The sequence below is a fragment of the Mytilus californianus genome, unplaced genomic scaffold (assembly GCF_021869535.1).
Source record: "Mytilus californianus isolate M0D057914Y unplaced genomic scaffold, xbMytCali1.0.p SCAF_6, whole genome shotgun sequence".
Lineage (NCBI taxonomy): Eukaryota > Metazoa > Mollusca > Bivalvia > Mytilida > Mytilidae > Mytilus > Mytilus californianus.
Window position 1 is genome coordinate 7433801 of NW_026262712.1, and position 23850 is coordinate 7457650.

Here is a 23850-nt window from a genome sequence, read left to right on the forward strand (position 1 = left end):
AATCAAAATACGTTTTCGTGGGACACTGACATTAATGCAAACCAGACATGGTGTATTGTGCAGCTTAAGCAATGTCTAACTAAATAAAATCAATGAACGGTTGGCACTGATTTAAATTAGTGTCTCCTCCATGACAGTCTTGAACATTAAATAAAAGACACTGCTATTTTAGTGTTTGGTACAGGTTTGCTGTCACTGTGCACAACAGTTCAACATAGCACTCTATGGGGGAAAACCAGAGACCTTTTTATGTCAGAAAACACTATCAAACATCCAAACATACTATCCACACTGATCTGTGTCCATACTTGTTTAATGATAAAAAAAAGTTCAATCAACATTATCTTATGATTAACTTAAAATAGCCATTAACTCTCGCTCATTGATAATCCAAGTTAACCACTTGATCATGCACCAATATCCTAAAATTTCATTACACAAGGACACCTGTGGTACAGCAAGGATTTGAATATATAAAATTTAGTTTGTTGTACGTTCATGAATATTCATGACATGTGACCATTTGTGTGCACTTAAAACCCGTGCAGTCATCTTTCTGACCATCGATCCGACCGTGCAAGGGCTTTATAGCCAGTCAAAGTCGTTAAACATTTCCATATATATCTGACCATCGAATCTCGCTTTAGCCTGAAGCAGAGACACGTGTTTTCACGGATGATTTAATGGAAATTTATATTTGTAATTATGATATTGTTATCATGCTTGTATTTGATACATAAGATATAGAATTAAAAGGTTATAGCGAGCCTTTTTGTTGTTTTCTAACAAACATACAAGTGTGCCATTTTTCGATAATCGGAACTAGAATCGACTGTTGAAAGTGTGTAAGATTATTATTCCATGCTGACTGCTGATCCAAAATTTTTAATATTTTACCAATTATGTCTGTTTCTTTTGCTCACACATTGTTGTCAATATAAGAAAATTATTTATGATTGTCATACAAGTGAGAGGTTAAGCTAGCTTTAAAAGCAGGTTGTTACTGCCATTGTCTACAGACATGAAAGGTAACGCATGAACATTGAAAGTTGTTTTCCATTCTTATGGTGTGTTACAGCTGATGATTTTGCCATTTGATAAAAGATAAACGAAATTTACCACAGGGACACTTTCATTAGGATCGGGTTTTTTTTTAGTTTGTTTGTCTTTGTATTCATACGTTTTATTACTCACAGTCTAGACTTATTAACACTTATTAAAAACAGTATTTCACATCCTAAATTTTACGGTAATATTGTACTACAACCGTGGAAATCACTATGTGATCCGTGTAAACTCATCGAACCTTTAAACAAACTTATTAGTAAATGTTACCTTACCAATGATGTAATTATATCTTTAAATATAGTTTACATTTGCACAAATATCGATTTGTAATCGGCAAATCAAAACATAACTAAATTTGTATTATTTTGAAATGGGAAGTATAAATAAACATCCACGTTCATTTTTTCTATATAGCGATTAACTTTTAACTATCCTACTGACTACCACTAATTTCTTATTTGGCATTGCACAAGTCATGTCTTCGTTGACTGTACATGGCGTTAAAATACTATAAACCTGGGATGTGTATTAGTTGATTTTAGTCTCTGATGCATGAATTTTTATTAATAATTGTTGTTGGCTTTTAACTAGCTTTCAGTAACTGCGAGTATTCTCAAATCGTACTTTCTTGTTAATTTAACATGTGGATACAATTTGTTTTGTTTTTGTGTTATTTAAAGTTTTTGGTATGACTATAACTTTTCACGTTCTATGAACAAGAAACCGATTTGTTTGTAAAAAAATATTTCCGTTCTCTCATTTATACTTTATATCTTACAACAAAATTATTTCATTTACCTGTGTACATTATTCTATTTGGCGACATTTTGTTCAAAGTTATGGTTGTTTTTTTTTTTAAATTATTTAACATCTATTCCCTTATTTTATTGATTTCATATTTACATTGTGTCATAGATCAAATCTATTCGTTCAATGTATGTTCACTTGTGTTACTATGTCTTTTGGTTGAGTTAAGTCATTTCAATTTATATTTTATAGTGTGTCTTTCGGTGTTGTTATGTTACACTATTGTTTCAACTAAGGATGGAGGTTGGTTACAATTTAAACATTTAAACCCGCTGCATTTGTTTGCACCTTTCATAAGTCGTCGTTTCTTGTTGTGATTCATGAGTGTTTCTCGTTTCTCGTTTTTATATAGATTAGACCGTAGGTTTTCCCGTTTAAATGGTTTGACACTAGTCATTGTTGGGGCCCATTATAGCTTGCTGTTCGCAGTGAGCCAAGGTTCCGTGTTGAAGACCATAATTTGACCTATAATGGTTTACTTTTACAAACTGTGGCATGGATGGAGAGTTGTCCCAGTGACACTCATACCACATCTTTTTTTATATTTATGGCTTATTACGTGAATTAGCTATGTATTGCCTGCTACGAATGGACAACTCCGGTCAGAAGCAGCGGTCGACAATGAAATATGGTCTATATATAACTCGATGCCATTTTAAAAAGAAATTAAAACATATTGTGGAGGCAAAGTATGGTTTGATCACATAGCATGAAATAAAACTGTATAACTACTAGCATACATAGTCGTCACAACGTTGTGTCATTGCTTTTTTAAGTAAAATCTGTCTGATGAAACAGTTGTATAGTTCCGTTTGCAAAATATCGTCAGACTTACTCAATTCCTAACTATACCTTTTTGTAACATCAAGTCGTATCACCCACGGTTTGATCAAAGTTGATAAAACTATTATATTGGTTCCATCTAGATTGCATCTTGATAGTGTGTTCATATGATGATCGATCCAGTATAAATGATCATTGGCTGAATCAACAGCTACTCCTACTGGATATGGCCCTGTGTGGACAACTGTCTGTATTGTCATGTTCTTTGAGGGATATGGAAATCTATATGAATTATAAATAGTTTCTGAAATAAGAAATGTTTATCAAATATACTTACCTTGTTTAACTCTTTTATTTGTTTAATTTATTTTATCTTTAACTTATCTTATCGCTTTGTCATTTTTTTCATTCTTGTATTTGCTTCCTTTTGTTCTTTTGTTCTTTCTTTCATTCTTTTTTCTTTTTTCTTTCTTTTTCTTTTTTGTTCCTTCTTTCCTTATCTTGTTTTATTTGTATTGTATTGTTTTTATTTTAAACAACTTTATTTTGGGCATGTACCATTTTAGAAGGAATTATAAAGTCGTGTTATTCATTTTATATAGGTAGCGTTTTTGTTTTATATTTCATCTTTATGTAAAGGATATATATAAAGAATAAAGTACTTTTTGATACTGTCTTTATCACAGTAAAATTTCATATGAGCCCGAAGTCCTTTATTCTTTTTATATGTAGTTATGAAAAAATAAAAATCACTACAATTTAATATACAATAAAAGAGACAATAACAAACGAACTACTTTTTTCGACATGACGTCACAGGCTGCATAACGTCATTTGAAATTTTGTCATGTTGCAGTAAACATGGCGTTCTCTTGCACAAAGTATTGAAAATGAATTTTTGTATGCGTTTCATTAATGCTGCTTTGGATATGACTTTAACAATGTCGAATGTAATGGTAGCATACCGGTAGGTCAAATTTCTTTATTTTCCATAAAGCTTCAGCATAGATGATACGATATGAGGACATATGAATCAGCAGATTTATCATTATTTTAGAAGTTTAACGACAAGTTATATTGTTTACTTAGTTGGGTCACAGGCGCTAGATGTTCTGTAAATAGTAATAAAATATGGCCAATGGGAAGATAATAGTGTCCAAATATATATTAAAAAAGAGCTCACTTCACACATTAACGTCCAGTGGCAAGTTAAATGCATATTCAGACTTCCATTGCCCATATTTTATTTCTATTTACAGAACGTCTAGTGCCGGTGGTTGGGTTGATAACATTACATTTATTTTGTCAGAACACGCTTAGCGTTCATCATGAAAACGATCACAATAATTTCAAATCATTTTATGGAAACACCGTGTAAGCAGACATTTCAGGAGGCAACGAGTTTGTAGCCTGACTGTAAGTTTTAATAGATGTTACTCAACTTTGGTCTATTTCTTTTAACTTAAAATTCTTGCTTTTGTACAAAGTTATGTTCATTTATTTATCAACTCGGCCAAGAAAATTTAACTTTTGAAGGCCCAGTGGTCACCTTTAGTTTCCGAAGCAGATTTCGGAGAAAGCGACTAGGGATATCCCTTCTTAAGGCTACATTCATAGTTAATGCAGACTTTTTACCTCTTCCACACCAAAATTTGTCTAGTTGTTTGGGCCCCCGGGCCACCCTTTTTCAAAATTTATATATCCGCATTTGAATTTGTTTGCGTATTTGTTCTTTGTTCTATGAATATCTGTCTATACATGTATATTGACAATGAAACCAGATCTCCTCATTATAATTGTATATGATGGTCTCACAGATAACGCAATTGTTCCTAAGTTGATCGGGTTTTTCATACATTTTCTGTTAAAATTTTCACAACAATCGGTCAAAAAGGCTAAACTTACTCTACTGAAACGTTCAAACAATGACAAGTGTTTCATTTACCAACAAACTCGTGCATTTCTGCAAAAAAAATCATGCGCGATTTTGTGAATGAAAGGGGAAAGTAGATGCTTACGCGGTGCACACGCGCATGTTAATTGCGAACTGACCCAATATTTTTTTTATATCACGACCAATCCACTGATACTGACATTATCAGAGAGGACACATCAAAGGAAAAATGCACAAATGACCAATAAAAGCCGATCACAGTCCATTCTGTAAAATTTTGGTCAATTGTTCAATATTTTACAGAATGGACTGTTCGAGGTTTGTATCTTACTTAAAATATTGTTGAACAAGCCGAAAAGAAGATTCAGACACAGCGTATGAGTATCATGATTTTTGCGTGCGTAAGGACTACTTTAAATATTTTCCGGGAATACCTTTACATGCATTTTGTGTTTCAAAATGGATAAAGACGATGAAAGTATAATCTGAATTCAAAAAAACGAAGAAAGTGATGTCGGTATGAGTGATTGTGTTGTTTCAAACTTTGGATTAAAATTAAATGTGTATTCAGATATATTTGATTTCAGTGTGGATTACAAAGAGGATATAGTTATAGCAGCTAATAACAGCAAAGTTATAAATATATTATATTTCAAAATGTATAGATATAAGAAGATGTGGTATGAGTGCCAATGAGACAACTCTCCATCCAAGTCAAAATTTATAAAAGTAAACCATTATAGGTCACAGTACGTTCTTCAACACGGAGCCTTGGCTTACACCGAACAGTAAGCTATAAAGGGCCCCAAAAATTACTATTGTAAAACCATTCAAACGGGAAAACCAACGGGTTAATCTATATAAAAAACGAGAAACGAGAAACACTTATGAACCACATCAACAAACGACAACTACTGAACATCAGATTCCTGACTTAGGACAGGTGCAAACAAATGCACCGGGTTTAAACGTTTTAATGGTACCAAACCTTCACCCCTTCTCTCAAACAATAGTGTAGCATCACAACATAGAAAGACACACTATAAAATATCAACTGAAATAGCTTACTGTGGATTCATTATTATTCGTGGGGTACCAATTTTCGTGGATTTCGTGGATATAGATAAACCACGAATTTAAATGTTCAACGAATAACACATTTTATATAAGGTTGTATGCAGACATTGGTAAAACCACGAAATCAACTATCCACGAAAATGCAAGTTCATCTCAATCCACGAAAATTGGTACCCACGAAAATAAATGAATCCACAGTAACTCAATCAAAGGACATATTAACACCATTGAACATACACTGAACAAATAAATTTGACCTAGGATACAATGTAAATACAAAATAAATAAACTAAGGGAAGAATAATAAAAGTAGTCCTTTCCTATTAGTTTCTTTTTTCATCCGGGGTTTTATTTCTTACTAGGTGAGTGAGAAAAAAAGATAAACATGTGAAGACAGATTCGATTCGCTCCTGTATGTAACAACGTATTTTATTTTAACAAAATAAATCTCTGTATTACTGAACAATAATTACACCAGGGTTTTCGATATCACAACCTAGTCAAAACATTTTCTAATTTTATCACCGGTACAAGGACATCGTTCGTAATTATAAATCAACATGCAGACGTCTTGTGCGTTCAAGTATTTCATATTCAATATGTTATGGTAATATTATTTACAAAGCACAAAAGAATACGCATTCACCTCAAAAGCAAACCAAACCTTCAAAGAAACTTATTCAGTAGGGATATAGTTACAATACTGTTTTCATGTCATTGAGAATGACATATTTAATATTATTATTGATTCACTCATAGGGTCTTTGCATCGGAAATATCATTCTAAAACCAATTGTTGGCATGATACGGATTATATTCTTATCAAATAATTTATGACGGTTTGATACTTAACTCCAAAGGGGAGGGATTGTGCTTGATTGTCATATAATAGATAGAATAAGATGTGGTATGAGTGCCAATGAGACAACTCCATCCAAGTCACAATTTATAAAAGTAAATCATTATAGGTCATATAGGTCAAAGTACGGTCTTCAACATGGAGCCTTGGCTAACACCGAACAGCAAGCTATAAGGACCCCAACAATAACTAGCGTAAAACCATTCAAACAGGAAAAACCAACGTTCTAATCTATATAAAAACGAGAAACGAGAAACACTTATGAACCACATCAACAAACTACAACTTAGCATATTTTACCGCCAACAAATTCTAGTTTGCAAATAAATGAACTGCATGTGAAATTAATAGTTTAGGCTTAAACATCTTTCCTATATTAGACCGGTTTCCACACCTTTTTGTAATGCTTGTTTTGTTCTATTTTTTATACCGAATCAAATATCAAGTTCGAATTTTTCCAGATCAACACAGCGTTGACAGAATAAATGTATATAGATTAAATGAACCAGTAATATAATATTGGGATCGTGTATACACCTCTTGTTTTCGTCAAATTTCTGCATTTTCGTATTTTTGTCATCCTCATTTTTTCTGATACTATTCGGGGTATTGCGTGCAGTATAGTCTTCATCAAAACCTTTTCTTTTTTTCGTTTTTTCACACACATGCACATGGCGCAACTCTGCTATTCTATTTTACAAACAAATCATGTCTCGATCGCTTTCCCTTTTCTTCAACTGCACGACTAAGCATAATATTAATAATGTTTGCTGAATGGAGTTAAAGTAACAAAGGAAAATACTTCTTGTATCATTATTTGTTAAATATCCACATGCACGGTTTCCTAAAAGATCGAAAACTGCATCTGCATTGCATGACTCTTTAAATGTTTCGGTTCTTATACATCCTTGGCTATCAAATATTTGGATTTAATCGTTTTAGATGAATTTAAATCCGGAATAGCACTTCCGACGCATGACGTTTTTAACGTTTTGTTTTAATTTTATCTTTTGAGTTTTAATGGCTGTAATAAGGAGAACTCGCATATATTTTTTAACAAAAAAGAGCAGATCGGAGTTTTTGATATAACTTCCCGTAGCGCATATATTATGCTTATTAAAAAAAACATACTCATAACATAGTACTTTAAGATCGACGTACCTAGTGCATTTTCTGCAAGATCATTCACAGTGTAGTGTCATAGAATTTATTATAGTTTAATGATATGGCATTGTGTATAAAATAATATTTCAAATGTAATCTTATCAGAATGTACCTTGTGTAATGCAATGTGACTGTTCATAACATAATTCTATTAGATTTTACCTAGTGTAGTGCGATACGAATATCGCATGTATATATTGCAAATGCATTGCATTTTTATTAATATAATTTTAAAATCCGGAGATGTAGTATGAGTACCAATGAGATAACTGCCCGTCACAGTTCAAATGAAGTGGATGTCAGGCAATCATTCGATCTTCAACAATGAGAAAAAAAAACCAATCCGATTAGTCGGCTTTAAAAGGCCAGACATGAAAAATGTGAAACAATTCAAACACGAAAACCAACGGCCTTATTCATAACAAATAGTTTACGAAAACAATTATAGTGATAACCACTGAACCACAGGCTCCTGTATGATTGTTATTTCTTTATTCAGTTATAATTGTGTTGGAAGGCGTTTTTACTCTATGCTGACATAAACGCGCGTACGGATTGTAGTATGTGTCTTAAACAAAAAACAGGGGTAATAAGAGAGTCAGGCTTACTAACAATCGGATACTTTGATTTCTAATTGGAGTCATTCAGAAATTTTTTCGAGGTTTTGAGACAGCACAGGTGTATAAGTTTGGAGTCATGATAGACCGCACTAAGACATTTCTCTTTCGTGCTTCTTTTTATTTTATTTCTTGAATCATGGGAGATAATTTGTGTCACTAACGTTGAACTTGTTTGTTGTTATCCTGAATCTGCCAGAGGCGTGCAATTGCGTATACTTCGCCATAATTAGAGAACAGTTACTACCTCGCCTCACACAGAAAACAAATCCACATAGAGACACGCACATGTCCAAAGCAAATAAGCGAAAATGGGTGCTAGCTATTCACACTATCTAACGCCGAGAATTGATATGCACATTACAAAGTAATGTTTAAATTTTACATTTAAAAAGTAACGTATTGATTAGGTGTCTCCTGTGGAAAAAAAAGACCGCGTACAGTTGTATGTCACTTAAACTAAAATAGACGCACGAATTTGAAATTATAGAAACATTTAAAATTACTTCTGATCAATGCGATAGAGCGAAACTAATTATAAGGGCAGGAATTACAATATATATAGTAAAATATATACGTGATATAACACAACTTTATGACATAAGTCACATTTAACCTTCAACGCTCATCGCAACTCGAATGTATTTCCTAACTTTTTTTATAAAGTAGTATATTGCTGTTTGATATGTTGAAAAACTAGCATACATCTTGTTCTTATTTTAAAGTTACTTTATAATATTAAATAAAATTTAAATCAATTGTGTTGTGAATAAGGAGGGAAGCGTTTATATTTATCACATACAGATGATTTATAAACACGATTTGTTTTTGCGTTGTTCGTGTTTGGTATTTAGTGGGATATTTGTTTAACTTTGACGTCATCAGAAACATGAAGATTGTACTATTGACAAATGATTGACATTATATTCTAAATACGTTTTCTCTCATTTCCCTCTAAACGTTTACATACCTTACAATGGCAGGCACTAATGCAGTTCTTGTGAAATACAAGTATCTGTTTTCGTAATCGTAATCCAATGCATACACTGCACTCCCTCCAGTGTGAACCAGAACAATCACAATACCTGTATCAACATCACATTCCATTATTGAAGATAAATCTGAAAACAAAACTTTTCCATGGAAAGCTGAAAAAGGTTAAAATTTATAATGATTATCATTCTAATTATTTCATAAACATCTTAATTACAAGACACTTACCGGTGAAAGCCATGTCAAATAGCCCTCATATTTGCGTAACACACTAATCACTTTTGTTCATTTAAATGGTTAAAATTACTTAACATCTTAACAAGTCGGCATTCAAACATTCACACATGTAGATAATTTACAAATCAGTTTACGACTTCGTAATTTAAGTTCAATTCAAAGGTTTTGTTTGCATTCCATATACAAATTATAAAAATGTATCATGAACTATACAAACTTGTCTTTGAATGGTAATTTTCTGCCAGATGTTTTCTCATTTAGATTAATAATTTGTCGGAAGTACACGATTGTATTTTAAAAAAGGAAACAAGGAAACTAAATACTTTCACAAAAGAGAACGCAGTTCAAGTTCTGATTTGAACATCTGAGATACAAATAATAAATTAACCTTCATATGTGTTCGCCTTTCAAACTACTATATGTTAGTAAACAAGGTTAATGTGTCTTTTAATATTAATAGTTTGATGCAAAATGAGTGTCGATAATTCCATATACAATGGGTTTAATGTGTTGAACTGTCAGTAACATGGGGACACACAATAACTTCATAAAAGATCAAATATAATATGTGATAATTCCTAATCACTTTATTGACATTCGCAATGATTTCATAGGAATAACACAATAGGTGTCGCGTGATGTGTAGGATATGCTGTCTTTCTGGAGCACATACAATCTATTCTGTTCTTTGTTTTGGTTTGTGTTGTCTCAATATTTAGTTGGGTTTTTTTTTCTGTTGTTTACTGTTTAATGTTCTTTTTCTTTCTTGTTTACGTTATTCGTACAGTATAATTTGTACCTATAAGGTTACTTTATTTCGCATTGCCTACCCAGCTCGTGTAATTCTAAACATAAATATGTCCAAGTACACTGCAGACAAATGTGGGGGAGCACATACCCAGACTTACTGATATGCTTAATAAATCACCTGAACAAAGGTAGCATGCACTGTCTACGTCAAAGCTACTCGTTACATATATAGTTTACCAATTTGCATTAACTTAACATTCGAAATGAAATATTGTTATATATTTACAAACTACTAGCTTTGGAACGTAGCAGTTTATTACATCTGACCAAGAGTTACTAGTTATGACTGTTTTTGGTTGATTTGATTCGAATTAGAAACGAACACTAACCATGTATAAATCAGATTGGTACTGTTATATACAGACGTTTTGTCTGTATATAACAGTACCAATTTGATTTAGACATTTGAAATATAAAATACAAGACCACTCTATCTACAGGAAGTGCATGATGCGTTTGATTTAGATCTGCATCAAGATTTATTTGTCTCAATGCAATATGCTTTGGTTTGTCAAATAACATGTAGTCAAAATTTTGTAAAATATAACATTAATGTTATCATTTCATTTAAAAGGTCTGAATACTCAACCTAATAAAACTTATTCCGATTTAAACAGCACATGATCCTGTTTAGATTCAGAAGACTCGTCTAAGTGTTTGCAGACAAAGTACAAATTATATTTGCTAACACCAACATCAAAAAGGAGTAAAATGTAACAACCGTCTTATGTTAACTAATATTTTATATATTAACGATAAATTTGAAGTGTTAACAATTTATTTCACAAAAATAGTCAAGGTCAATTCGTGCGATATCTGTAGTATGTAATTTTTATTGGTTACTTATGGTCGTATTCATTTCTACCTAAATTCACCGCGTCAATTTATTCATATTTCTTAACTTAGTTACAATGCAACCACGAAATATTTAAGAGTAGAAAGTTTCAGGGTAAACGTATACTACTTAGATATAAGAAGATGTGGTATGAGTGCCAATAACACAACTCTCCATTCAAGTCACAATTTGTAAAAGAAAAACCATTATAGGTCAAAGTACGGTCTTCAGCACGAAGCCTTGGCTCACACTGAACAGCAAGCTACAAAGGGCCTCAAATTCACTAGTGCAAAACCATTCAAACGAGAGAACCAACGGTCTTATCTACATAAAAAAAAACTAGCAACGAGAAACACTTATTAACCACTCCAACAAACGACAACTACTGAAAATCCGGTTCCTGTATAGTATGATACCTGGAAACTGTTTGGTTTAATTGCAAAACAGAACTATTTCGATTATTATGATCATCATTAGAAGATATGTCAGCATAGAAAAAAATATGTTGTTGCACACAATTATCATTTAAAGTTAAAAAGGTCTCAAGAGATAAATAGTGCCCGACTTTGAAAGAAAACTCTTAGTAACAGTAAGTTAATAAATGCAATTTGTTATTACTTAAATTACATCTATTTTGTATTCGTTCAAATTATATAGTTGATATTTGTAAGCACCGGATCGAATCAGCTGTTGGTACTCAGATAACACTAAAGTCACTCTGACAAAACACATAGAGCTAGTACACATTGTGCAACTTGTCAGAGTAAACAATTTAGCTACCAGTCATATTTTCAATAGTTCAATAGTACGCCGGAAGGGTACGCAAAAAAAAAATATAAGTTTTGTATTAAGTTAATTTATAATTATTCCTAAATTAATGATTATTCGTGTCACTACTGTAATACTGAAGACTGTGTTGGTGATGCCCTCGTGAAGTAAACCTTCACCAGGAGCGACATTGACCCAGTAGTTGTAAATTAACTCATAACAACACAGTTTCACAGGAATTGAACATAAAATATGGACATTAGATATGATGGCCAAAGACACAATTATCTAGCAACGTCCAAAAGTATGGGAATTATTAAAGAGAAACTTAAAAGTAGACAGCTTGTAATATATATAGCTTGCCAATAAAATACATTACACAAAAATACTCACATGCTGCATGTAGTGTGAAATGAAGTGAAAGACCCTCTCAGATATGTGTTATTTAATTTATTATATTGAATGTTCTGTTATTACTGTCGATTAAATTTCACTTTCAAAATAATAAACTATGACGTCTTGAACATAACAACCATCCGTGTTAAATAAAGCGCACACTTGATCAAGCGTCTCCGTGAAGGGTAGTATAGTATTTGCCATAGGATAGAGTCGTATTTAATAAAGCGCACACTTGGTCAAGCGTCTCCATGAAGGATAATAGAGTAAATTAACACCCTCGTATTAGCCAATCAAAATATGGCATTTTAACATGAAGTATAATAATTTCAAATATCATATACAGTGACACCTATCAAATCGAATACCTTCGGAACTTGGTGTTTTGTTTTTACAGGTGCTCGGATTGTAGAGGTGAATAAAAGTGGACAGTTTAAAATCATTCTGACACTAATTGACGACGGATACTAAGTGACACAATAGACGACAAGTGTGTCATGTTGGTTTCAATGTAAAATATAATAAAATGAAACATATGATTTTTTTTTTTTTTTTATAAATGCAGATAAAGATAGTACTCAAATGCAAGTCCTTGGTTTAGCTCGATACTAGCTCCTTATTTTCAAATCAAAAATGCCGGTATCATTTATGTCCGATCCCGCTAAGTAACATTCCCGCAAGTCTACGTCGTCGTCTAATTCAATTAAGTGTTTCCCCGTACATTCACTGTTCAAATCAGATTTCATTTCGGCTATGCAAATTTTTATCATATTTATCAATATTAGGTGTCTTGTAATGAACTGTAGCAACTAATTATTATATTAAACTTGAAATACCCTAGGGGACCCTTTGCCAGCATGTGTTTGTTTAAATACTCGTACAAATAATTGTAATATACTTACATTGTTTTGATACCTATCGATTTATTTTGACAGGTAATCTTTTAATACAAATTCACTAACGAGTCTTCCAAAAAACGTTCGGAATTCAGTATCGGCAGGATTCGGTTTTTTCAGGTTGAATTAATCTTAATTAATAGGGAAGTTTCGTGGAGCTTTTGGATTTTTCGGTTTAAAGTGTAATTCGGTTTCATCAGGCTTCGGTTTTTGCAGGTTTTACTGTATTTGTATTGATATAGCCACCATACTTGGTGAACTTGTTTACAATATATTCATCTTGATAATAACACAGTCTCACATAATATATTTATAAAAAACGGTCTTATAGGCCATAGACACCTAAATTGTACATAAATTTAACGGTTTTCAATTTTGTTATTATATTTAAGTGCATGTAAACTGGTATAACCAGTATGATCGTTGTGAGGGTCGTCATTGTTGTTGATGTAGAAAAATACGCTTAATGTAGTGATTATAAAGTACGAAATATGGCAATGAAACAAATTGAATTAATTTTTGATTCAGAATAGTACCATCGTTTACACATACATGTGTGTTGTAAATGTTCATAAATGAAACGGCAAGTGCCACACGTTTACAGCACAACACGCTTAGAATGAGTCAATTTTGTTGTTGAACGGAGTGGAGTTGAACGAAAGACGGAATGAACGGTAAAGAAATGAACTAAATTTGGATTGAATGAAAAACGCGAGCGAAATAAATGTGATAATGAACGAAAACGAAAAGGGAAATTTTGAGTTGTTCAGTATATATATATATATATATATAAACAAGTCTAAATTGAAAACAACGTTCAAACCTATGATTGCGTTGGATAAAAACCGCAATTTTTATACGTGTGCATGCAAAACAAATGTCTTGGTAGAGGGGTCTAAATACAGCACAAACAACATTTTCCAAAAGACCAAAAAGTGAAAAAGTATATTTTAACAAAACACATTTGACTAGCAGGTCGAACAACGGATGTTCTTAAACCCTGCTGACTGCCATGGCGATTGCCAAATAAACGAATCACAGATGTAACAAAATGGATCTTAATTTTAATCTAATACCAAATAGAAAACAAAAAACTTGCGGGAAAGATGGTATACCGCAAAAATGAGGTGCAAAAATTTGTACACCATATCCGGATTTCGACAATTAATGTCTCTTCAGTGATGTTAGGAATCGAAACGGTATTTGGAAGGCCATATAATTTACCTCAATTTAGGATTGACTCTTGAATTTTGAAGAGTCGAAATAGGATGAACGGATCATATAAACCCGAAGGCAAATATAATACAAGCCCAAACGAAAAAATATAAACAAGTCTAAATTGAAAACAACGTTCAAACCTATGATTGCGTTGGATAAAAACCGCAATTTTTATACGTGTGCATGCAAAACAAATTTCTTGGTAGAGGGGTCTAAATACAGCACAAACAACATTTTCCAAAAGACCAAAAAGTGAAAAAGTATATTTTAACAAAACGCATTTGACTAGCAGGTCGAACAACGGATATTCTTAAACCCTGCTGACTGCCATGGCGATTGCCAAATAAACGAATTACAGATGTAACAAAATTGATCTTAATTTTAATCTAATACCAAATAGAAAACAAAAAACTTGCGGAAAAGATGGTATACCGCAAAAATGAGGTGCAAAAATTTGTACACCATATCCGGATTTCGACAATTAATGTCTCTTCAGTGATGTTAGGAATCGAAACGGTATTTGGAAGGCCATATAATTTACCTCAATTTGGGATTGACTCTTGAATTTTGAAGAGTCGAAATAGGATGAACGGATCATATAAACCCGAAGGCAAATATAATACAAGCCCAAACGAAAAAATATAAACAAGTCTAAATTGAAAAAACGTTCAAACCTATGATTGCGTTGGATAAAAACCGCAATTTTTATACGTGTGCATGCAAAACAAATTTCTTGGTAGAGGGATCTAAATACAGCACAAACAACATTTTCCAAAAGACCAAAAAGTGAAAAAGTATATTTTGACAAAACGCATTTGACTAGCAGGTCGAACAACGGATGTTCTTAAACCCTGCTGACTGCCATGGCGATTGCCAAATAAACGAATCACAGATGTAACAAAATGGATCTTAATTTTAATCTAATACCAAATAGAAAACAAAAAACTTGCGGAAAAGATGGTATACCGCAAAAATGAGGTGCAAAAATTTGTACACCATATCCGGATTTCGACAATTAATGTCTCTTCAGTGATGTTAGGAATCGAAACGGTATTTGGAAGGCCATATAATTTACCTCAATTTGGGATTGACTCTTGAATTTTGAAGAGTCGAAATATATATATATATATATATATATATATATATATATATCCATTTAGAGTACACATGTGGCCATTGTCAATCGATGCTACCATAACCAATTTGTTTAAGCTTACAAATGTACACAAACTGTTACCTTTCAAATTTGATCATAGCTTATCTTTTAATATACAAATATGAATTAATTGTAGCTTTGACAAGTTTTTTTTTAAATAAGCAATGTACGTCAGCTGTTTGTTTTTAACGGGATTACCTGCTAATAAAAATAGTTTTCGATTTTTGAAAGGCAAATATTTGTTTTCTAATCCATGTACTATATATAAAGTTGAGAATGGAAATGGGGAATATGTCAAAGAGACAACAACCCGACCAAAGAGCAGACAACAGCCGAAAGCCACCAATGGGTCTTCAACGCAGCGAGAAAATCCCGTTCCCGGAGTTGGTCCTCAGCTGGCCCCTAAATAAAATTGTGTACTAGGTCAGTGAAAATGGACATCACACTAAACTCCAAAACATATATTATTAAATGAACTAAAATTAAAAAAAAACTGTTTTGTGTATATTGAGAAACAATTTTACATTTTACTCTTTTGTTATAATTTCACTTAGTGTGGAGCAGAACAGCCAAGAGCTAATGGTAAAACAGGTCTGATGCAATCGGAGTTATGAAGTACGAAGTTAACTTTGTACAGGACTGGTTTCGAAGTTAACTTCAGTAGCCTAAAGGTACATAAACAAGTCCAATGATCCTATATTTGTATTGAAATAACCACCACACTTGGTGAACATGTTCACAATATATTCATTTTGTTAAATTATAAACTCATCATAGATACCAGGATCAAAATTTTTGTTGCACGCCAGGCGTTCGTTTCGTTCACAAAACACAAATGAGTGACGCTTGAATCAAAAAAGAAAAACAAAGGCCAAAGAAAGTACGAAATTTGAGAGCATTGAGCGCCCAACATTCCGAAAGTTTTTTTTCTTCAATTGAAGCTAAGGTATTCTATTCCTGAAATGGAAAATCCATAGTATTTCGATAATTTTAATAATACAAGTTTTGTAAACAGTTAATTCATAACTATGACCATACCAATGATAATTCTTGTCACCACTGAAGTGCTGACTATTAAGCTGGTGATACTCTCGGTGAGTAAACCTCCACTAGCAGTGGCTTTAACCTACTGGTTGTGAACAACTGATTATAACAACATAGTTTCACATGTATTTTTTTTTATAAAAGACGGTCTAATAAGCCGGAGACAACTATTTTGTACATAATTCTAACGGTTCAGAGTTTTTTTTATTTTGTGTTTTTTTTTTTTTATATTTAAGATTATGGTCGTTGTGAGGGTCGCCAGTTTTGTTGATGAAGAACATAATCGCGTGGTGTATAGTGATTATAAAATACGAAATCTGTCTATGAAACGAATTGAATAACCTCTCGTTTTCTAATGATAATCTGATCGTTTACATATGCTGAAGCGTTCAAAAAAGGCAGTTTCAACAAGTTAACAGCACAACACGATTTTATTTGGTCAATCACGTTTATGCATTGAGTAGAATAGAATGAAACACGATATGAACGCGCAAACAGAATGCACGAAACACGTAACAAAAAATGAAAATAAATCAGGAATGTTGAGTGGTTCAGCAGCCAGATTCTTGTTTAATTTTGAAAAAAAAATAAAACAAATATATTATACACAACAAACCAAATCAAAACAACCAACAAAACCTAATGACGCATTTTTGTATCGTAATTCCGAATGTCGAGCTTTTTTTACAAAATCTGTTTAAAACAATGGCTGATTGTATTCCCGCAGTGATTTTTTTATCTTTATGTTATTATCTTTATCGTAAAATTTTGATATACATTAACGCCTAACAGATAATTGAATATATCCTCACATATCCATTAATACCATATGTCTATACGTATTGGTAGATTAAAAGGGGATAAAGCTCATGGGCTAGATCATATTAGCAAGAACATGTTGAAAAGTGGTCATTTTTTTTAACAAAATGTTTAATTAAATTGTTCAATACCAGTTTATTATATGGTTTATATCCTGAATCATGGGCGGAAGGATATAAAAAGCCACCGCATAAAGGTGGCGATAAAGATGACCCATGTAACTATGGAGGCTTGACAATCACCAGCTGTGTTGGTAAATTTTCAATTGCATAAAACTCTAGATTGGATAATTTTTTAATAAAGCATGATCTAAAAGATGACGCTCAGATTGGTTTCACTAAAACGGCTAGAACATCTGACCATATGTTTTTATCTTAAAATGTATTATTAATAAATTTTGTTGACAAAAAGATGGTAGAGTGTTTGCCTTCTTTGTAGATCTAAGAAAGGCTTTTGACACTGTAATTCATACAGGACTACCACTTAAACTCCTAGCAATTAGGGTTGGTACTAAATTTTATAATGTTATTAAGAATATGTATTCTGTAAGTAAATCTTGTAAAAAAACAAGTAACACTGCTCGCACTGACCTGTTTGAAAGTAAATTGGGAGTTAAGCAAGTCGACAATTTAAGTCCTAACGTATTCAAAATTTTTATTAATGATCTTCCTTTATTACTGAAACAAACATCAGACCCGATTATACTGAATTATCGGCCTATACATTGTTTGATGTATGCAATTGATATTGTTCTGCTCTCCTTCTCATCACATGGTCTTCAACAAAAACTAGATATTTTAGATAAGTTTTGCAAACAGTGGTTTCTTACTGTAAATTTATCTAAACTAAAAGTACTAATATTTAATAAGTCACACAGACATCTCAAATATAATTTCAATTACAATGGAAAAACTGTTGAATGTGTAACAAAATGTAAATATCTTGGCATTACTTTCTGTTCATCTGGATCTTACTCCTATGCTAAAAATGAACTGTATCAGAAGGGTCTAAAAGCTTATTTTAAACTGTGCAAGGAATTTATTTCTCATTGTTCTTAACCCAAAATTTCATTACATGTATTCGATCACAAAATTTTGCCAATATTATTATATGGTTGCGAACTTTGGGAGTACTTTAATCCCTTTACCACAAGATTGAAAAAAACCCTGATTTGTCCTTTGTTTAAATTTATAAAAGACTTAAATGTGAAGATTTGCATGTGAAATTATGTAAATTTGTTCAGGGTTGTGGCAAAAAGAGTTCTAAGTTTGCCTCCTTGTCAGAGCTTGGCAGATTACCCACACATGTTAATGTTGTCAATGCAATGCTGAGATATTGGCACCGCTTAGAACATTTAGATAATCAATTTCCTACTTTTAAATACCTATTTAACTTCCATAGAGTTGTACGAAAACAAACGACCTTCTTGGTATGGCTCTGTGAATATACAGAAAAAAAAGTAATGTTTGACAACCGAATTGACTTAAAGTCAATGACAACAAATAGTTTTAAGAAGACAAGTAAAAAATGAATGAAAACTCATTATATTAATCTTTGGCAAAAGCAAAAACATCATTATCAGATGGCAAACTGTGTACATACTTCAAGTTTAAACAAAACTTTGGATTTGAAAATTATTTTACTATTATAAAAGACTTTGGGCAGATGAGAATTTTTACCAGATCAGAATATCAGCTCATAGATTTCAAATAGAGTTAGGAAGATATCAAGGTATTATCAGGCAAAAGAAATTGTGTATTCATTGCTCATCTGGCGAGGTAGAAGATGAGAACCAATTTTTACTTACTTGTACAAAGTATAAAGTTGAGCGTTGTAATCTCATTAAAGCTATTAATTAACAATGTCATAATTTTACCCAATAACAAAATCCTGAAAAAATTATTTGTATGATGAATAATGAAGATAATGAAATTTTATGTAAAATGTGTTGCCTTATAGCCAAACATGAACATCCTAATTAGGGAGCATTGGGACTTCACTTGCACCTGCTACTGCTAAGCTAGGGTGTTGAATATTTATATATATGCATATGTATGTATAGGTATGTGCTGTTTACAACTATGATTAATGTTATGATCTCAATAAATATTTTATTTTGGTCATTTAAAAGTTTTTAACATTATACTTAAATATATTCAATATATTGTGGACTGCTGTCACTGCTGAATGTAATAAATACTTCTATGAATGCTTTTATAAAACGTATGTCTTTAAAAGTACTCATTATATTTAGACAAAGAGATGCCTAAACCTTTAAGAATCATCCCTTGGTGACTTTTGCATTAAAGTGATACAGTACTTGCAACCTTAGGCGTTACTATTTTAGCGATCAATCAGCGGTCATCGATCAGTCACCGATCTGTCAAGTTCACGTCAAACTCACGTCACCAATCCGTAAGACTTATAGTTAAAATATTTGACTGATCGGACGGATCGGACGGATCGGACCGATTGACCTTTTTGACAGATTGAACTCTACTACGTCACATGATGAACTAATACAAATTATGGAATCTTATTTTCGTTTCATTTAATTAAAATGGCGCCATTGAATATACGAAACGTTCAAGTACAAAAGCTCAACATATTGTTTTAATAATTATTCAGCAAAGTTTTAAGAATTTTAAAAGAAGAGAAATATGCATATAAAACTAAATTTAAATATCATTATAAAAGAATGGTGATTTTCGTTTTTATATAAGGTTATATGTTATCAAACCCGAAGAGTGCTAAAACTGTGTTTATCGCGATTGTTATTTTTTTTTTATTTTTCGAAAATGCTCTGGAAAATGAAATGAAATAATCGTTTATTGCAAATTTCGGTGAATTATTTTCAATATTTTTAAGTATTTTTGTCCTTATTATCTTTAAATTCTTATAACAAAATTATCGTGAGAGCTTTAAAATACATGTAACTTATTATAAATAACATTTCTGGGTTTTTTTCGAAAAAAGAAGAAATATTGGTAGTTTGGTTTAAACATGCGAAAGACTTTTAGTATATTTCCTCTGATATTCATTTTATTTTGTGAAAAACAACCCATTATGATGCAAAAAATTCAAGAAATTCCAATGTTGGTCAATAATTTCCATTAAAATGAAGAAATGATTGCATTCTTATTCAACACAAACAAAAGTGTACATTTATGTATATTTATCCTTAAGTTATTCACACTAAATACATAATTACTTATCAAAGTCATTTATAATGACTAATTAAAAATGACGCTGCATAATTTTTGATTTAAAGAAGACATTTTGCATTTTTAAGCAACGCGTACACAAATTTAGTATCTTTTCCCTCAAATTCAGCATATTTCATGCAAAACAAGCAATCCTGATTTACAAAAAGTACTGAAATCAAATGGCAGTTCACAATATCTTTCAAAATAAAGAAATTAATGCATTCGTATTCAACATAAACAAAAGTTTAAGTATTTTTTCCTTATATTATAAAAAATCTGATCTTGAGATCTTTGAAAAAACTAGATACCACAAAAATTACATCATTTTGTATCCAAAGAAGAAAACTGGTAATTTTAAACAATGCGAACAACATTTCAGTATATTTTCTCTGATATTCGTTTAATTTTATGAAAAACAGCCAATCCTAAAATATAAAAAAAGTACAAAAATCCAATGGTGGTCAATGATTTCTATTAAAATGAAGAAATGATTGCATTCATATTCAACAAAAACAAAAGTTTATGCATATTGATCCTTCAATTATTCACATTTTACACAAAATTACTTATCTAACGTCATTTATAATGACTGATTGAAATTGACGTTGCATTATTTCTGTTATAAAAGAAGAAATATTTGCATGTTTAAGGAACGCGAACACAAATTTAGTATCTTTCCCTGAAATTCAGCATAATTTTAGAAAAACAACCAATCCTGATGTACAAAAAATACTGAAATCAAATGGCGATTCATAATTTCTATCAAAATAAAGAAATTTGTCCATTCATACTAAACACAAACAACATTTTAGGTATGTTTTCCTTATATTTTTTTAAATTCTCATAAAAAAAATCTAATCTTAAGGCCTTTGAAAAAACTAGATACCAAAAAAATTGCATCATTTTCATCAAAAGAAGAAAACTGGTAATTTTAAACAATGCGAACAACATTTCAGCATATTTTCTCTGATATTTTTAAAATTTTATGAAAAACAACCAATCCTTAACTATAAAAAGTACAAAAATCCAATGGCGGTCAATGATTTCCATTGGATTGAAGAAATGATTGCATTCTTGTTCAACAAAAACAAACGTTTATGCATATTTATCCTTCAATTATTCACATTTTATACAAATTACTTATCTAAAGGCATTTATAATGACTGATTGCAATTGATGTTGCATTATTTCCGATATATGAGAAGAAGTATCTACATTGTTAAGCAGCACTTTCAAATATTAAGTATCTTTTCCCTAAAAATCCAGCATATTTTATGAGAAACAACCAATCCTGATGAACAAAAAATACTGAAATCGAATAGCGGTTCATAACTTCTAAATAAAGAAATTATTACACTCATATTCGACACAAACAAAAGTTTAAGTATTTTAATTTTTATTATATTAAAATTCTAAAACAAAACTTATCTTGAGGCCTTTAAAAACTACTTATTACAAATAGCATTGCATTATCTAAAAAAAAAATTAAAAAAGTTAAAACAACACTCTTAATCAACCCAAACAAATATTTAAGTTTCTTTACTGTTATTTTATTTATATATTCATCATCTAGTGACATTAAAATTCATAATTGCTAAATAGAGTATTTAGTTTAAATGATAACAATTTATCGCTTTTAAGTGGTACATAAGTATACTTAGAATGCCGTTATTCTGCACTTATGTTTATTTGGCAGAAACTAAAATAAGAGAATATGAAGTAATACATAAAAAGTGAAATCACAAAAATACTGAACTCCGAGGAAAATTCAATCGGAAAGTCCCTAATCACATGGCAAAATCAAATGACAAAACACATCAAACGAATGGACAACAACTGTCATATTCCTGACTTGGTACAGGCATTTTCAAATGTAGAAAATGGTAGATTGAACCTGGTTTTATAGCGCTAAACCTCTCACTTGTACGACAGTCTTATCAAATTCCGTTATATTTACAACGATACGTGAACAAAACAGACATTATAAATAAAATAGTCAAAATATGGCTAAAGCAGTCATCATATGATCCTTAAAAAGTAATTTATAATTCTGTATGTGTTATTGAGATCAAGTTGAATACAAATTAACGAGTAAAGGTGTCTTCGTAAAGGTCCGCGTTTATCGAATGTAAATACTGTGAGGTTCGTTTTACATAAGAATTTTAATTATATACATATCCGTCCGATCCGTGCATAACATTAATTAACTGATCGCTGACCGTTGTCACAGTAACTCTCACATAGCTTATTTGACTTATCTGACGGATTCTATGGGTCATCGATCATTTACCGATCAGTCAAGTTCACATCAAACAGTAACGCCTAAGGTTGCAAGTACAAGTATATAAAAAAAAAACGTGTGTGCACTAGTCACGAGGAGGTTAAGACGGTGTCTAAAATCACACTTGCTAACATGTCCAAGTGCATTTGCCCCTGGTCTCTTTTCCTTTTTAGTGACTTGTATTATTTATTCCTTCAACTTGCTTTTCTGGATAAGAGACAAGGTGGACCTCTGTTGGCAAACTATATGATAAAATGATTATATTATTTGTATTGGCAGTCTGGCATGGCAGTAAAATCAATGATATGAAACTTTGAAAGAACTAAACTAACGTATATATCAAACAATGCTTGTTTTTGTGCAGTAATATTTTATATGATTATATATTTTCTATGATAGACAATTATAATCTCAGCCACTTTATGTGAATTTCAATTTTATCTTCATTTATATGTTTATGTGTTATGAATGAGAATGTATTGTTAATTGCTGTCATTATGTCCCGTCAGGGGCACTTGATTGGAAAATAAAGAACTTTGAACTTTTAACTTATACTGTTAGACAATTGAGGACCTTGTCCTTCTTTGGTTTACTTTTACATGGTTTCTTCAATGGTGCTGTATATTTGTGTAAAAGGGTAGGTCCCGACATGGTGTTCAAAACGGACCAATTAATATAATCTTGAAAATAAACTATTTTCATCTGTATAGTGTAGTTTCAATACATCTATACTGAACACAAGATTATACTTGTAGATTTAATATTGAGCATGTTTATTAAATATCATACGCCAAACTGTTGTGTGTGACTATCACTAATGTAAAGCCTATAACTCAACATCAGAGTATTATTATAAATAACGTTTTTGACATGCACCCATGTAGCTGGTACGGGGATAGCATGTCCTAATTATTTCGCAGTG

At 31.6% G+C, this 23850-nt stretch overlaps 1 protein-coding gene across 3 annotated transcripts in view; it reads right to left on the reverse strand.

Annotated features, from left to right (window-relative positions):
* Window positions 1–23850, reverse strand: part of LOC127706905 (low-density lipoprotein receptor-related protein 4-like) — a 285549-nt gene that overhangs the window by 111239 nt on the left and 150460 nt on the right. The window contains exons 2-3 of one of the 3 annotated variants that reach the window (XR_007984618.1): window positions 9240–9417; window positions 2728–2940 (exon numbers count right to left, since the gene is read on the reverse strand). The exons of the other annotated variants lie outside the window; for them this stretch is intronic. The gene's annotated coding sequence lies outside the window, so the exon portion shown is untranslated. The remainder of the gene's footprint in view (window positions 1–2727; window positions 2941–9239; window positions 9418–23850) is intronic. 3 annotated transcript variants of the gene reach the window in all.